Source organism: Rhinolophus sinicus, chromosome 18, assembly GCF_057876585.1.
Source record: "Rhinolophus sinicus isolate RSI-liver-muscle chromosome 18, RSI-T2T, whole genome shotgun sequence".
NCBI classification, from domain to species: domain Eukaryota; kingdom Metazoa; phylum Chordata; class Mammalia; order Chiroptera; family Rhinolophidae; genus Rhinolophus; species Rhinolophus sinicus.
This window is the reverse complement of record NC_142518.1, coordinates 57,132,886-57,147,825: the sequence shown is the minus strand read 5'-3', so window position 1 is coordinate 57,147,825 and position 14,940 is coordinate 57,132,886. Positions and strand designations below refer to the sequence as shown.

General features: G+C 37.0%; 1 pseudogene; it reads left to right on the top strand.

The window, feature by feature from the left end:
• The first annotated feature begins 228 nt into the window (after positions 1-228).
• Positions 229-14,940, top strand: part of LOC109437601 (60 kDa heat shock protein, mitochondrial pseudogene) — a 113,120-nt pseudogene continuing 98,408 nt past the window's right edge.

Sequence of the window (14,940 nt, the reverse complement as noted above, 5' to 3'; positions counted from 1 at the left end):
TTTAACTTAATTTCTGCAGGTATAACTAATAAAATGAAAAATAAAACAATTAAAAAGCAAATATCCTAAAATCATGAAAATGCAACTTAAAAATAGACATTGGAATTTTTTTTTTTCTGGAGTTTTCTCCTATTCTTTCATTCGGGATGTATTTCTTTGTTTCCCAATTTACAAGTCCGAGCCTGGCAGAACGGTTGGCTCTTAGCTTGATCCCCGGTGGCTCCCATTATGGTGACTCTGAGGTCCCCGAGCAGTGCCACCGGTATGGTGACTACTGAGTGTTCTGCTCTGGTATCTACCATAAAAATCACTGTTTGGCCCCCTACATCTAAGTCAACCGTGGGCTCGTGGGGGCCAAGTTCAAACAACCCCGGTCCTCTTCAGTCCAACTTGATTCCCGCTAATCCTATGAAGTCGGGCTCCGGGCTGGTTGGGTTGGGACCACGGGGGCGGCCGAGGCTGGAAGTGGAGTGTCTGGAAGTGGCAGGACTGTGCCAGCCGTTGGCCGTGTTCATGGTTTCCTTTGCTGAGCAAAAACTTTTTAATTTAATGTAGTCCCATTTGTTTATTTTTTCTTTCCTTTCCCTTGCCTAAGGGGATATATCAGAAGAAAATATCACTAAGAGCAATGTCAGAGAGTTTGCTGCCTATGTTTTCTTCTAGGAGTTTTATGGTTTTGGGTCTTACATTTAAGTCCTTAACCTATTTTGAGTTTATTCTTATATATGGAGTAAGAAGGTAGTCCAGTTTCATTTTTTTTTCATATATCCGACCAATTTTTACAATGCCATTTATTGAATAGATTCTCTTTACCCCATTGTATATTCTTGCCTTCTTTGTCATACATTAAATGACCTTATATGCATGGGTTTATTTTTGGGCTCTCTATTCTGTTCCATTGATCAGTGTGTCTGTTTTTATGCCAGTACCATGCTGTTTTTATTATTATGGCCTTGTAGTATAGTTTGATATTAGGTAGCATGATGCCGCCAACTTTGTACTTCTTTCTCAAGATTACCATGGTTATTTAAGGTCTTTACTAGTTCCATATAAATTTTAGGATAATTTATTCTGGTTCTGTGAAAAATGACATGGGTATTTTGATAGGGATTGCATTGAAGCTGTAGATTGCTTTGAGCAATATGGACATTTAAATATTTTAAATCTTTCTATCTATAAGCATGGTGTATGCCTCTATTTATTTGTATCTTCTTCAATGTCTTATAATTTTCTGAGTACATGTCTTTTACCTCCTTGGTTAGATTTATTCCTACATATTTTATTTTATTTCTTTGAGGATATCATTTCTTTAGCTAAGTCTTGGATCTCTGAGAGCCAAATTAATACCTAAGAGGAATGTACTGCTAGTTTGGGTATTCTGTGGTGCTTTTCAGTGTACCTCACCTCATTGCATGGAAATTTTCTTGAGATTGGCAGGTGACCTAGTGTCAATCTAACCCATTTTGTGACTAATATGTCTTAGCTTGGGAGTCTTACAGTTAGGTGGCAAGTGCTCTAATAGCTTTTAAGTGTTCAACCCATGCCCACCAGTTTTACTATTTTGACTTATGAGATTACAATTGACAACAGATATATTATTCCTTTATATCATGTGCACATTAATATAAACCAACAGTAACCAAAAGACGAAATTGTGGACACCAGCATTAACCAAATAGAAGGTACAGTGGATTGGCCAAGAGAAGGCCATGAGGTATACATGACCCAATGTAGTTGTTTAAATTAGAATCCTTTTGGTTAAAATTTACTGCACAGAGAAACTAACTTACTCAGGTCAAAAGATTCCCAAAGTGGCCATTGTTTTTACAAACTATCTTTTATTAGATCATACCATCTAGACAAAAAGAGACATCAATGACAGTTCCAGAGGGAACTGCAGACTCTTTAGGTTGGCAAGACCACATGACAGTAGAATGCACTAGGAATACACAAACTTGCAAAAACAAAACAAAACAAAAAAATCTTGGAGGGTTATCAACACCAGGAACTGGAACGTGGAATCTGAAAGAGCTTACTTCCGGCAGCTCCAGATCAGTTTTAGAAGGGAGCCTAACATGCTCTGCAGGTACTACTACTGTGTCCAAAGTCCAGAGGGAAGTCACCATGGATGCTGCTACTAAGAAATGTCTCTAAGAAATGTCTGACACTAAGAAATGTCAGAAACAAAACTGCATATGGAATATAATGAAGCAGAAGGATGAGTTTATTGCAAGGTTTTCAACCTGCAATTCGTGAAACTCAAGGCTATGGCTTTTTCAGCTGATTAGTTGCCCACTGCTCTCTTTATTTAGATCGGGGTAGATGAGTCAGGGAACAAGGAAGTCCAGAGATGATGTGAACAGACTTGGCATTTGGGGATGGGCTGGTGTCCTATGCTGATTTCAGAGAAGAGGTGTAAATTCTGGTAAATTTAGGTTAAGTTTCCTTTATGCACCTACATTGACCATCTCCATATTGTCCCTGATAAAAGTGACTCCATTTTAGTTTGGTTCCACAGAAGAAATCTTTAAGAAATTTTGAAAATACATTGAGATAAATGAAAATGAAAACATAACATATCAAAACTTGTGAAGGTTAATTTTATGTGTCAAATTTCAGTGTGTTTTTGGATGGGATTAACATTTAAATCAATGAACTTTGAATAAGCAGATTACCTTCCATAATGTGGTTCAGCCTAATCTATCAGTTGAAAGCCTAAGTAGAATTAAAAGACTGGCCTCATGAGCAAGAAGAAATTCTCCAACAGACTGCCTTTGCATCTGTGCCATCAGCTTTCCTGTGTCTCCAGCCTGCTGGCTTTCAGACTGGAACTGTAACATCAGCTCTCCTGGGTCTCCAACCTTTTGACTACACTGTAAATTTTGGATTTGTCACCTTCCATAATTGCATGACCTAATTCCTTATAATAATATCACATATATGTATAAGTATATACATATATACATATATATGTGTATATATATATATATATATATATATATATATATATATATATATATAAAATCTTGAAGACTTTGTGGAATATATGCATATTCTTTATAATGTCATATATAAGTGAATGCAGACAAAATAGTTATCAGAGGGAAATTTATAGATGTAAGTGCCTAAATTAAGAAATAAGTTTTTTGCACTTGCATCTTTCAATCTTGAAGACTAGTTTCCATCTTTATGTGTGGCTTATTCTTTTCTATTTTTTTCTTTAAATTGCCCCCCCTTTCTTTTATCTCCAGTGCTCCTACATGTCAAAAGTTTTACTTTGTACAGTGGTCATTTATGGTTCTTTTCTTTCATAATTTTTGTCTTTATTTCTTTTATACTAAGGGATTTCTCCAACTTCATGTTTCATCTTTTCTATTAAAATTTAATTTTGGAAATTCTATATTTAAGCTTTAAGAAATTTCCTTAATTTCTGGCATTTTTAAACAACATTGTATTATTGTCTCATGAATGAAATAATTTATCAAAATGCTCTGTGCATATACTTTCTTTCCTTAATTAAAAAAATTCTGGGGATAGTTTTTGTTCATATTGATCTTTATTACTCACAATGAGGGTTTGCTTCCTTTGCTTAGTGATCTTTAATTGTCTGTTGCTATTTACTAAAAAATATCTAGTTGGTTGGGATGGTTTCCTTCTATTCTTTTCTATGTAGGCCTGATTTCTCAGATAAGTAGTACATGTATCTGGTCACTTGGGTAATAAATATAGTTATAAATATATTTTTATTAACCATGAGAAAGTGAGGAACTGGATGTCAGGCAATGGCCTCACCAATTCCCCCTCACGTCCCCCATGCAAGGCAGAATAGGGAGTACTTTACTCTGGGTTTGTAAAACCCATGGCAGAAACCTTTGCTTTCTCAGATGGTTCAATTTCTCAAGAGAATGATGCTGTGCTTTTTTGCCTGAGAATAACTAGACTAATAGTTTTCTTTACACTTAGGGAAAGGTGTGCACGTATTGACAGCCTCAACTCTTCCATATGCAGAGTTTCAAACATTTGCTATGTTTCAATACCACCTTTCATTCTTGACCTCTGTCATATCTGCCTCAGATTCTGAAGGGTCTCTGGAATTCTCTCTTCCAAAAATTTGTTGATATAGCTCATCTTCCCTTCTTTATGCTGTAAAGTTTCTATTTCTAATTCTAGAGTAAAAGATGTGAACACAAGACTGCTTATTGAAGCAGAAACCCTTTAGTAGTCCCTAAAAAAATTGACTAATGAATGATTCAGGGATAAGAATGCTATCTTTTCTTGTTTTCTTCAAAGGTTGGAGTACTCTTATAGAGTCTGTTTTCATTAGTATCCACCTACTTGCCATACTGTCCCTAAACGCATTTATACATCTATATGTGTGTTTATTTTATATATATATAAAATCTTAAGCTTTTATGTTCCAAAGGGCAGAAATTTCAGAGGTCATTTTACACATTCCTGAGTTTCAAAAAGGCTATGTGATATGAATGCGAAGGGTTTTTCTTCAAATGAAGTTACAGATCTATTATGAAAAGAAAAAAAAAAGATGAAGCAGTTATAATGATGTGGTGAAATAATTATGTGAGAACGTAAATGGACTTGTTAAAAGAATAAGAATCATTGATTTCTGATAATGATCCAGTTAGATAAATTGTGAAGGAAAGTGAGTGAATGTCCAAAAAAAAGAATGTTTTCAAAATTTTCTTTTTACTAAAAGGAGAATGGGAACTGATTTGCTGGCTAAATTAAAATCTTACTTCAGGTCAGTATGAACCATGGTTTAAAAAATGGTTAAAAATAAGAAACTTTTGTTGAATAGAGAACTGAGAAAATGGGTGGAGTTTTTAATTCTCCTCAAAAATTGTTTCATAGTCATTTTGTGCTTAAATTTTTAAAAAGGGACATTAATTTACAGGGCTGCAAGTTTCCAGCTTCAAAAGCATAGCAGAGATGCAGGTAAATTGAAATCCGGTGGAAGGTAAGCCTGTTCAAAGACAGCCACATGCATATTTGTGTTGTAATCAGTTGTTATACCCTTTCAACCACTTTGTGTGAGTCCTTCGGAGACTGATAAAGTGATCATTAAAATGGTTTTCATCCAGCTTAAATGCCATGTCTTTTTGGAATTATAAATATCATAATTAGAAAAATAAATAGAGAGCATTTGTTCCCCTTCAAAGTAGTGTATAAATAATGATGAGGTGCATTGTTTTATTCATACAGAGAGAAGCTGCAACATTAAGTGATGAGACTGACGGCATTTGTCCCTAAGAGAAAGTCAGCGTCAGAAGTGAGATTAGACAATTATTCTCCTTCTGCTTAAAGCACACTTCAAAGAGGTGGGGGGTGGGGGGTTGAGTAGAAATGGAAGAATAGAAATATTTGAGTTTATAGCCATGAAAGGAAAGGAATTTAAGGTTAAATATTAAGAACTACATATTGCATTATAAATCTATGGAAGTAATAAGGTTCTCACTTGAGAGTACTTAATCCCAGCAATTTTTGGTATCCTTTAAGGTGTGTGGTGAGAGATGGGAAGGTACCTTATTTCTTAATTCTAAGACACATTTTTTTTTCATACTTTTCTCATCTCTGAATTTGGAATGCACTCATAATCAATGAGATAAATATTTAATCGACAATACTTTCTTATTCTTAGGAGTACATAAAATAATGGTCCATATAACAGTCTATGGAGTTTTAGATATAATAAAATATAGTAATTTATACTGTGTATGTCATGAGATAGATATAGATGATATATATAGAGATAGATACAGATATAGAAATATTTCTGTTGTGTATGCCATGACACAGATATCCATATTTATATCTATGTCTATGTCTCTACTTCTATATCTATCTGTCTATCTGTCTGTCTGTCTGTCTGTCTGTCTGTCTATCTATCTATCATCTATCTATCTCACAAAGTTTGTGACTTGGGAGATAGAAAATTTGTTAAGTTGTTTTGACAGCATCTGAATATTCCTAGTAAGGCATTTTTGTTGGTACTTTGCCACAACTTAGATATTTAAAAACTTATCAGTTAATTTAGATATTTATATTTTTATTTTATTCATCTCATCTGTAAAACATATCAGCCAAAAATAAGTTGTATAAGTTATATAATCTGTTTGTATACAATGCACTATTTATGGTTTTCCCAGAGCCAATTAAAATAAATATTTAAAAGCAACCTAAGTCAATTCTCCACACAATGCAATATATAGATGATGTTATAGAATTGTACACTTGAGACCTATATCGTTTTAATAACCAATTTCACCCCCAATAAATTTAGTACATTTTTTTAAAAATTAAAAAAACAACAACAACACATAAATGTATTTCTAAAGAACAACAAAACATTTGTCTTTTACTGGCACATATGGTATATACATGGTTGTCTTAGCAATGTGTTACTTAGATTTCTGGTCAAGATAGCAGAGGAAGTAAATGCTGTGCTTGCCTCCTCTCATGAACACATCAAAATTACAACTGAACTACAGAAAAACCATCATTGAGAATCACCTGAAGTTTATCTGAACAGATGTCTTACAACTAAGAGCATACAGAAGAAGCCACCTTGAGACTCGTAGGAGGGGTACAGACATGGAATGAGCCGGTCCCATACCTACATGTGGTGGTTAAAAATCAGGAGGAATATCTCAGCTGTGGAAGTCCCCATAGAAGCAAGGAGTCCTAGCCCCACACCAGGCTCCCAAGCCCAGGGTTGCAATGACAGGAAGAGAAGTTCCCATAACTTCTGACAGTAAAAGACAGTGGAAATTGTAGCTGAGTAAGACAGAGGGCTACTGGAGTCCCAATCATTCCTCTTAAAGTGCCCACATGTGGGTTACTCACTGACAAACTCACTTGCTCTGAGCTCCAGCACTGGGTCAGCAGCTCAAAAATGCCAGGTATATACGAGGACACCCTGAATTATCTGGCTTCAGGGTGAGGACTGGAGGAGCAGCTTTCTCCCAGACAGAAGTGCTGGCAGAATCCATCATTTCTTTGTTGAGAGCCTACCCCTCTCTGGCATGCAAATGCAGGCAGTCACCATATCTGAGTCTCCACCAACCTGACTAATACTGTTTGTTCCTCCTCCCCATCCTGCTGATTCCCTGAGACCCTGCCCCACCCAACATTTGGGCACACCCAAGCAGATTCCAGTGGAATTTCCATATAAATGGCCTGTCTTTGTTCATGCTGTGGACTTCCCTAAAATTTCTGAAAGGTTCACAAACCCCACACAAGGGGTATCTGGCCTCAGTATTCTGTGTACCTCTTGCTGAGCAGCCTGAAGCCTGGCACAAATGACAGCAGGCCTCAGTTCACAGCTTGGCTCTTTGAGGCACCTCCAAGCTCAGAGCCACTGGCAGCCATCTGTGGATTAGTTTGTGGCTCATGTCAGGTGACCCTGGGCAGGGAAAAGGTGGCAGCTGAACTTAGCTTGAGGCAGAGCCCCTCCCAGAAGGCCCCAGGAATGGCAAGCCCAGTGAGCAGCTTTGGACTGCGCCAAAGCACCACCAATCTGCCTCCACAGGTGACACATCCAAAGGGCACTCTAGAAAGGCACCAGAGCCCTTCTAAAATGCATTCTGCTCCATAGTGCCAGCCCCTGCATGACAGTTCCTCCATTGTAGTCACCACCAGTCCTCGCAATCAATTAGCCCTAGGGTCAATCCCTCTTATTGATATGCAAACAGCAACCAAGGCTCAACTACAACAAGAGGGCACACACAACCCACACAAGGGACACACCTGGAACACCTGGCTCAGGTGACCAGAGAGTTTCTACCACTGGACCCACAGGACATTTACTACATAAGGCCACTCTACTAAGACCAGGAGGCATAGCAGCCCTACCTAATACATAGAAACACACACAGGGAGGCAGCCAAAATGGGAAGACAAAGAAACATGTTCCAAATGAAAAAACAGAACACAGTTCTACAGAAGGAACTAAACAAAATGGAGACAAGCAATCTACCAGAGGCAGAGTTCAAAACAATGGCTATAAGGGTGCTCAATGATCTCAGAGAGAACTTCAACAAACAGATAAGAAACATTAAAACGGAGATAAGAAAAAAACTTAAAAAAGAACCAGTCATAGATGAAGAATACAGTAACTGAAATAAATAATGTATTAGAGGGTATCAACAGTAGATTTAGATGAAGCAGAGGATCGAATCAGTGATTTAGAAGTTAAAGTAGTGGAAAACACCCAATGAGAACAGCAAAAAGAAAAACAGATTACAAAAAATGAGGGGCTTCTGGGACAATATCAAGTGTACCAACATTCACATCATAGGGATACTAGAAGGAGAAGAGAGAGAGAGCAAGGAATTTAAAACCTATTTGAAGAAACAATGATGGAAACATTCCATATCCTGGTGAAGGAAATAGACATACAAGCTCAGGAAGTGCAAAGAGTCCCAAACAAGATAAACCCAAAGAAGCCTACACCAAGACACATCATAATTAAAATACCACAGGTTAAAGACAAAGAAATAATCTTAAAAGCAGCAAGAAAAAAGCAGTTAATTACCTTCAAGGGAGCTCACATAAGACTGTCAGCTGATTTCTCAGCAGAAACTTTGTAGGCCAGAATAGACTGGCATGGAATATTCCAAGTGATGAAAAACAAGTAACTACAACGAAGATTACTCTACCCAGAAAAGCTGTCATTTATAATCTAAGAACAGATAAAGAGTTTGCCAGACAAGAAAAAATTAAAGGAGTTCATCAACTCCAAACCACTATTACAAGGAATGTTAGAGAGACTTCTGTAAGACAAATATATATGTATAGGTGATAGATAGATAGACAGATAGATACATAGATAGAGACATATATAGATATAGATAGACATAGCTAGATATAGATATAATAGATAGATATATGAGTAATAAAATGACAATAACTCCATGTCTATCAATAATTACTTTAAATGTAAATGGACTAATTTCTCCAATAAAAAGATAGGGTGGCTAAATGGATAAGAAAACAAGACTATTGCATCTGCTGCCACAAGATACTCACTTCAGATCAAAAGACACACAAAGACTGAAAGTAAAGGGATTGAAAAAGATCTTTCATGAAAATTGAAAAAAAAAAGCTGTGGTAGCAATGCCTATACCAGAGAGAACAGACTGAAACAAAAGCTATAATAAGAAACAAAGGAGTACCGAGTAATCTCACTTCTGAGTATTTTTTCAAAGAAACCCAAAACACTACTTCAAATAAACATATACATCTATATGTTAATTGCAGCATTATTTATTAGGTTGATGCAAAACCTAATAAATCATTTATTAGGTTGATGCAAAAGTTATTGCAGTTTAAAAGGTTAAAAATAATTGCAAAAACTGCAATTACTTTTGCACCAACCTAATACAATAGCCAAGATAAGGAGACAACTTGGGTGTCCATCAATAGATGAATGGATAAAGGAGAGGTAGATATATAATGGAATATTATTCAGCCATAAAAAAGTGAAATCTTGCCATCAACAACAATATTGATGGACTAGAGGGTATTGTGCTGAGTGGAGTCAGACACAGAAAGACAAATGCCTGTGATTTCACTTACATGTGGAATCTAAAGAACAAATTAAACAAAGAAACAAAACAGAAACAAACTCATAGATACAGAGAACATTCTGATGGTTGTCAGCTGGGAGGGGTTTTCGGCAGGTAAGTGCAAAAGCAGAAGGGATTAAAAAGTACAAATTGGTAGTTACAAAGTAATCATAGAGATGTAAAGAATACCATAAGTAATATAGTCAGTAATATTGTAATAACTATGTATGGTGTCATATGGGTACTATATTTATCAGGGTGATCACATTGCAAGTTGTGTAAGATGTCTAATCACTGAAGTGTACACCTGAAACTAATATATTATATGTCAATTGTAATTAAAAATATATATTATAATGCATATATATATATATATATATATATATATATATACACACACACACACACACACATAATGTGTTACTTAAAATCTGCATATACCTCTTGATCCCTAAAAGCAGATATCATAAAATTGATACCTTCTTATTAAAGGGGCATGTTCTCTTGATTACATTGTTCAGTTGGACCTTTTGCATTGACGCTCAAGTTGCAATTAGAATAAAGAAATTCTGATCAAAATGGCGGGGTGAGGTGAGCCTCTGTAAAGCTACCCTGGAATTTACAACTAATCGAACAACAATAACTCCACAAAGGACTCCCTGCAGAGCAGACAGGAAAGACAAAGAGGCCCACTACTGAATTCACCTAAAGGTGGGCGAATCGCGAGAGCGGGGGAGGAGGGAAGGGAGAAGTGCGGAGACTGAACCGAGCGAGCGCAAGATGCAGACCGAGCTCAGTGCTCTGAGCTCGCTGCATCCAGTAACTACAGCATCTGTGGGAGAGGGAAGAACTTGGAATGCTAGGACTTCGTTTATGGTCCACAGGGCTGAGGGGGCAGCATATAACATGGCTGAACCCAAGGCTCACGGCAGAAACCTCGGAGAAAAGACTGAGGGAAGAAGGCTGAAAACGGTGGTTTAAGCCCTCACTGCCGAGCAGAGAATGGAAACTTACGTACTGAGACTAGCCGCCCCCTCCCTACGCTCCCAGAGCTTGCCCCGCCTCCACCTGCCTGGTTCTAGAAGCGGAACAGTAGCAGTGTCAGATCAAAAGAACAGAATATTTGCTGTTCTGAAAACTGTGGACCGCAGACACAGATTCGCAGCCCAACTAGTTCCAGCAAGAGGAGGGAGCTGTGGAAGCAGGACTGGCTGTGGTGGTGGTCTCCGCCATTGCTCTGGGCCACCTCTCACAACTTACCCTGCCCCTGGCCCCACCTATCTGGGCAAATCCATGCAGGAGTAAACAGAACTGCTGAAACACACGGGCTCTGAATCTGGTGCAGGAAGAGCTTTGAAACTTCAAAAGCTCTCCACATACTCACACCGACACTGCGCCCTGTGACCCAGGTGAACTATTAACAGAGGAGAAGCCCGTCTCCCAGGGAATCCCCCCATTGTGTGAGAAGCGGGAATAGTGCAGAGAAAACATAGCACTACCATGTGAGACAGAAAAAAAACAACGCTGCAGTCGGAGACAAAATAAAACATTCTACCAAAAAGTACTGGAAAACAAAAAAGACCTCTTCCGAACAACCTGCTGCAGAAGCCACTCCTGTAGATGTCTAGGAAGAAAAATAATAAATCAGTAATTGCCATGAATAACTAAGACAACAAGATAGCTCAGAAAGAAAGTGAAAAATCTCCAGAAAAGGAACTTAAAGATATGGAAATATGTGACTTAAATGACAGAGAACTCAAGATTGCAGTTCTGAAAAAAAATCAACGAGATTCAAAAAAACACAGAAAGGCAGTTTAATGAACACAGAAACACAATCAAAGAACAACATGAGCATTTTACGAAAGAGATTGAAATTTTAAAAAAAACAAATACAATTTCTGGAGATTAAGAACTCAATAGAAGAAATCAAGAATGAAATAGGCAGCTTAGGTAGTAGAGTTGACCAGATGGAGGAAAGAATCAGTGGCATCGAAGAAAGAAATCTGGAAAATGACACAGATGGAAGAAGAATGAGACTTGAGACTTAAAAGAAATGAAAGAATTTTACAAGAACTTTCTGACTCCATCAGAAAGAGCAATATAAGAATAATGGGCATAGCAAAAGGAGAAGAAAGAGAGAAGGGAACAGAGAATATATTCAAACGAATTGTCGATGAGAACTTCCCAAACTTGTGGTCATAACTGGATCCTCGAATCCAAGAAGCAAATAGAACAACTAATTACCTCAACCACAACAGGCCTTCTATAAGGCACATGGTATTGAAGCTTTCAAAAATCAACAACAAAGAATCCTCTAGGCAGCCAGGGAAAAGTAGACGGTAACCTACAAAGGAAAGCCCATTAGATTACCATCAGATTTTTCAGCAGAAACTCCACAAACCAGGAGGGAGTGGAACCAAATATTCAAACTATGAAAAGAGATAAATTATGAGCCAAGAATAATATATCCAGCAAAGATATCCTTTAGATATTAAGAAGGAATAAAGACCTTTCCACAAATACAGAAGCTGAGGGAATTTTCTCATACATGACCTGCACTACAAGAAATAATAAAGGAGGCTATTCGACTACCATCAACAGGGACAATTTGTGGCAACCAAAATATAAAAAGGGGGAGAGTAAAGGCCTGGACTGGAATATGGGAATGGAGAAAGTAAGTGTGCTGAAGAAAATGGAATACTCTAAACATCAAACTTTCTTTTACATAAAATAATGGTAACCACTCAAAAAAATCCAGGACTGAAGTATATACTGTAATAAAAGAAGAAACAGAGGGAAACATCATAGAATACAACTACACAGAAATAATAGACAACAACAAAAAGGCAAAGAAACAATGGAGGGACAGTCTTATCAGAAAACTAAAGATAGAATGACAGGAAATCCTCACATATCACTAATCACCCTAAATGTAAAGGCACTGACCTCACCAATAAAAAGGCACAGAGTAGCAGATTGGATAAAAAAATTAAACCCAACCATATGCTGTCTCCAAGAGACATAGCTCAGCTACAAGGACAAACATAAACTCAAAGTGAAAGGGTAGAAATTGACACTCCAAGCAAATGGTATCCAGAGAAAATCAGGTGTAGTCATACTGATATCAGTTGAAACAGACTTCGGGGTGAAAAAGATAACAAGAGACAAAGATGGACATTTCATAATGGTAAAGGGGACTATACAACAAGAAGACAGAACAGTCATCAATATTTATGCCCCCAATCCGGGAGCACCAAAATACACCAAGCAACTACTAACAGAACGAAAGGGAGAAATTGACCAAAACACAATTATATTAGGGGACTTAAATACATCATTGACAGCTATGGATAGATCATCCAAACAGAAAATAAATTACGAAATAGCAGCCCTAAATGGCACATCAGATGAAATGGACATAATTGACATATATAGAGCACTTCATCCTAAAATATCAGACTATACATTCTTTTCTAGTGTACACGGAACATTTTCAAGGATAGACCATATATTGGGACATAAAATTAGCCTCAGCAAATTTAAGAAGATTGAAATCATACCAAGCATATTCTCTGATCACAAGGCTTTGAAATTGGATATCAACTGCAAAAAGAAAGCAGGAAAAAGCACAAATACATGGAGATTAAACAACATACTTTTAAAGAACGACTGGGTCAAAGAAGAAGTTAGAGGAGAGATCAAAAGATACATAGAAACAAATGACAATGAAAATACATCCTACCAAAATTTTTGGGATGTAGCGAAAGCAGTTTTAAGAGGGAAATTTATATCATTACAGGTCTATCTCAAGAAACAAGAAAAATCCCAAATAAACAACCTCACGTTACACCTTTAAGAACTAGAAAAAGAAGAACAAGTGAAACCCAGGGTCAGCAGAAGAAAGGAAATAACAAAAATCAGAGCAGAACTAATTGAAATAGAGAACAAAAAGACAATAGAAAAAATTAATGTGACAAAGAGCTGGTTCTTTGAAAAGATTAAGAAAATTGACAAACCCTTGGCTAGACTCACTAAGATAAAAAGAGAGAAGACACTAATTAACAAAATCAGAAACGAAAAAGGGCAAGTTATGACGGACACCACAGAAATACAAAGGATCATCCAAGAATACTATGAAGGACTATATGCCACCAAATTCAATAACCTAGAAGAAATGTACAAGTTCTTAGAAACATATAGCCTCCCAAGGCTGAACCATGAAGAACTGGAAAATCTAAACAGACCAATCACCAGTAACGAAATTGAATCAGTCATCCAAAACCTTCCCAAAAACAGAAGTCCTGGACCAGATGGCTTCACTAGTGAATTCTACCAAACCTTCAAAGAGGATGTAATACCAATCCTGCTCAAACTCTTCCAAAAAATTGAAGAAGAGACAGTACTCCCTAACTCATTTTATGAGGCCAACATTACCCTAATACCAAAACCTGGTAAGGACAACACAAAAAAACTACAGACCAATTTCTCTGATGAATACAGATGCAAAAATCCTAAACAAAATTCTAGCAAATCGAATACAACAATGCATTAAAAAGATTATTCATCACGACCAAGTGGGGTTCATCCCTGGGGCACAAGGATGGTTCAACATCCGGAAATCCATCAATGTGATACATCACATAAACAAAATAAAGGACGAAAATCATATGATTATATCAATTGATGCAGAAAAAGCATTTCACAAGCTACAACATCCATTTATGATGAAAACACTTAGTAAAATAGGTATAGAAGGAAAATACATTAACATAGTAAAGGCCATATATGACAAGCCCTCAGCTAATCTCATAGTTAATGGTGAAAAACTGAAGCCCTTTGCTCTACATTCAGGAACACGACAGGGCTGTCCCCTATCACCTCTGCTTTTCAACATAGTGTTGGAAGTCCTCGACAGAGCAATCAGGCAAGAGAAAGACATAAAAGGCATCCAAATTGGGGATGAAGAAGTTAAATTGTCACTCTTTGCAGATGACATGATGCTATATATAGAAAACCCTAAGGACTCCACCAAAAAGCTAGTAGATACAATCAACGAATACAGTAAAGCTGCCGGCTACAAAACCAGCGTACAAAAGTCCATTGCATTCCTATATACTAACAATGAAATCTCAGAAAAAGAAATACAAAAAAAACAATTCTTTTTGCAATTGCAGCAAAAAAAAATAAAACAAGGAATAAACTTAACTAAGGATGTGAAAGACCTATATGCTGAAAACTATAAGACATTTTAAAAAGAAACGGAAGAACACACAATGAAATAGAAAGTCATTCCGTACTCATGGATTGGAAGAATCAATATAGTTAAAATGGCCATATTACCCAAAGCAACATACAA